The following is a 3,691-nucleotide window of genomic DNA, read 5'->3' on the forward strand; positions in this document are numbered from 1 at the left end:
CAGTTCTGCTTACCAAAAGTGGCCCACTTGGCACTCTGATCCATATATAAAAAATATATTCTCATAGCTTCACATTATAAATAATGTTTTTAAGCAAGCTAGAGATCTCACCCATTTAAAGTTTGAGAATAGGTTGAGGTCGTTTCGGCCCCAAGGCCTCTAATCATTCGCTTTACCGGATGAGACTCTTATATAATGAACGCCAGCTATCCTGAGGGAAACTTCGGAGGGAACCAGCTACTAGATGGTTCGATTAGTCTTTCGCCCCTATACCCAGTTCCGACGATCGATTTGCACGTCAGAATCGCTACGGACCTCCATCAGGGTTTCCCCTGACTTCATCCTGACCAGGCATAGTTCACCATCTTTCGGGTCCCAGCGTGTACGCTCTAGGTGCGCCTCTATTATAATATAATCCGAAAACTAAATTATAATAATATAAGACGCCCTAGGAGTGCGATATTTAATACATAATATAAATATATCCTCCTTTTATCATTTATAAAAAAATATAAATAATATTTACTTTCATTGTGCCTTTGGGTTTCATAAAATTTATAAATATTTCGATGAAAAAATATTTTATTCCCAATGACTTGCGTACATGCTAGACTCCTTGGTCCGTGTTTCAAGACGGGTCCTGAAAGTACCCAAAGCTATATCGTCGCTGACAGATAAATTTTTAATAAAAAAAAATGAGCCAGTTCATTATCATACACCTACTGACAGTTAAATAGTATCATATAACGGCATAAAATCCGTATATATAATATGTTTTAATAAAAAAACCTATTTATACTCGTGGTGGATCTGAACGCGTTAATAACGCGACTCAATATCAATTTATAATTAATACCATCAAACAATTAATCAAGAAACATAGGCGTTTAACATACACAAAATATTATCAAAAAATAATATTGTACATTAATCAACGCACCAATGCCTATAGATTAATATTTAATGGGTCGCAACGTCCTACAAGATGAGAAGTGCATACCTCGTTATCATACAATTAACAATATACAGCAGTGCATATATTTTTACTAAAAATAAATTCCTAATAAAAATTTTTGTCACATGCTAGTACAAATTGGTTGATTAACGATAAAAAGTAAATGAATCTCATCTTTCGACCTTTCGGGTTTCTCAGGTTTACCCCTGAACGGTTTTACGTACTCTTTAACTCTCTCTTCAAAGTTCTTTTCAACTTTCCCTCACGGTACTTGTTCGCTATCGGTCTCGTGGTAATATTTAGCCTTAGATGGAGTTTACCACCCACTTAGAGCTGCACTCTCAAGCAACCCGACTCTAAGGAAAGATTCACCTATCATCAATAATAATCACTACGGGCCTGGCACCCTCTATGGGTATATGGCCCCATTCAAGATGGACTTGGATGTATTATATAACAATAGGTTTATATTGAATCTTCCTAAACACTACATTCCCCAAGTGTCTGTTTATCAGCCACGGGGTTCAGTGCTGGGCTTATCCCTGTTCGCTCGCCGCTACTAAGGGAATCCTAGTTAGTTTCTTTTCCTCCGCTTAATAATATGCTTAAATTCAGCGGGTAATCTCACCTACTCTGAGGTCGTAAAAGTTTTTAGAAGTATTAAAACAAAAATTTTTTTTATATATTATGTTTTTGTTATATTTTATAAGTAAACAATTTTCTTAATTATTCATACTCAAATTTTTTTAATATTATTATATAATATTATTTTTATATTTATCTAAAGAGAAGAAAATAAAAAATAAATAATTATATATATTAATTTTTTTCGAGTATATTGAAAATTTTATTACAAATAAAATATTCCATAACAAAATATTAATATATAATATTTTTGTTTATTCTTCTTTATTTAATATTTTAAAAATATATTATTAATATCATTTATTATTAATATTATTATTAACATAAAGTTTTATAATATTATATATAAATGATAAAAAATAATATTGATATATTAATTTAAAAATGTCGACAAATAATAAAAAATATATAAATTTTAAATGCTATTAAAAACATTTTATATTTATTTTTTTCTTATATTTGGCGTAAAACATTCATATATAAATAATTTTACATTTCTTTTATAAAAATTTTATTTATCAATTTAATTAAATATGAAAAAATAAATTTTCTTTTTTAATTATTGATAAATTTCTTTTTCATAAAAAAAATTTTATGTAAAATAATCTTTTATTATATTAATATAATGTATACGACCCTCAGCCAGATGTGGTCCGGGAACAGTATCCAAGGACCGCAATGTGCGTTCGAAATGTCAATGTTCATGTGTCCTGCAGTTCACAAGTTGACGCGCAATTAGCTGCGTTCTTCATCGACCCACGAGCCAAGTGATCCACCGTCCAGGGTAATCTTTATAAATTTTAAATGTAAGTATTATTATTAATAATAATCTTTATTTTTAATATAAAAAATAAAATTATTAATTTATATATCTTTATAAATTCTTTTAAAATAAAAAAATTTTTCTAGAATATAAATTATATATTTTATTTTAAATATATATATATATAAATTAAAGATATTATGGTATTAATAAATATATACATAACATTTTTGATATTTTTGTTAGTGCTAGCTAGATATAATAATTAATATTTGGTATATTTTATAGAAATGTATTTATTTTTTTTTTATAAATTATTTTCTACATAAAAATATATATAATATTAATATGGTACAAAACAAATGGGTTTGTTTTTTAACATAATAACTTTTAATAAAAAAAAAGAAATATCAAGACAAAACATAAAGAAATTTAAATTTGAAATAAATTTTATTCTTTAAAAAAATTTTATCTTGTGTTTTCTTTATTTTTATTATATAACATAGAAAAATAAAAATATAGATTATATCAATTATAATCTTATTTTATTTTTCTTAATAGAGATTATATACATATAAACAAATAATTTCAATATATTCTATTTTTAATTTCACTTTTTTATAAGAGAAATTATTTATAGATTTTATTAATAATTATTGTTTAATAATAATAATAATATTGAATATAAAAATATTTTATATGTAACAAATATATTATTAATATTTATATAATATTCTCTATATTATATGTATAGATATATTATGTGTATAAAAAAAGTTTGGCGTATTACTTTAATATGATATCATAACCAAAATAAATCTCTTTTAACACATAATTACTATTATATATTTTGAGAAAATTACATATTAATATGTTATTTTGTTAAAAAAAATATTTCTTATCAATAATATTTTTATTTTTTGGAATATTTAAAAACAATACAAAAAATATAAATAAATATATTTTATATATATCGTTAATGATCCTTCCGCAGGTTCACCTACGGAAACCTTGTTACGACTTTTACTTCCTCTAAATGATCAAGTTTGGTCATCTTCCCAGCAACATCGGCAATATCAGAAATATTGCCGCGTACCAGTCCGAAGACCTCACTAAATCATTCAATCGGTAGTAGCGACGGGCGGTGTGTACAAAGGGCAGGGACGTAATCAACGCGAGCTTATGACTCGCGCTTACTGGGAATTCCTCGTTCATGGGGAACAATTGCAAGCCCCAATCCCTAGCACGAAGGAGGTTCAGCGGGTTACCCGGACCTTTCGGCCTGGGAGGACACGCTGATTCCTTCAGTGTAGCGCGCGTGCGGCCCA

General features: G+C 27.6%; 2 non-coding genes across 2 annotated transcripts in view; both read right to left on the minus strand.

Moving 5' to 3' along the window:
* LOC123304352 overlaps window positions 1-1,597 on the minus strand; it is a 4,577-nt gene extending 2,980 nt beyond the window's left edge. The window contains exon 1 of the ribosomal RNA XR_006536379.1: window positions 1-1,597. This exon is cut by the window's left edge and continues 2,980 nt beyond it. This is a non-coding gene — a ribosomal RNA (large subunit ribosomal RNA).
* A 635-nt stretch (window positions 1,598-2,232) lies between these two features.
* LOC123304355 lies at window positions 2,233-2,387 on the minus strand. Its single transcript, XR_006536382.1, has one exon. It is a non-coding gene; the product is annotated as a 5.8S ribosomal RNA (ribosomal RNA).
* Between the last annotated feature and the right edge of the window lie 1,304 nt (window positions 2,388-3,691).

The sequence above is a fragment of the Chrysoperla carnea genome (genome assembly GCF_905475395.1).
Source record: "Chrysoperla carnea chromosome X unlocalized genomic scaffold, inChrCarn1.1 SUPER_X_unloc_42, whole genome shotgun sequence".
Lineage (NCBI taxonomy): Eukaryota > Metazoa > Arthropoda > Insecta > Neuroptera > Chrysopidae > Chrysoperla > Chrysoperla carnea.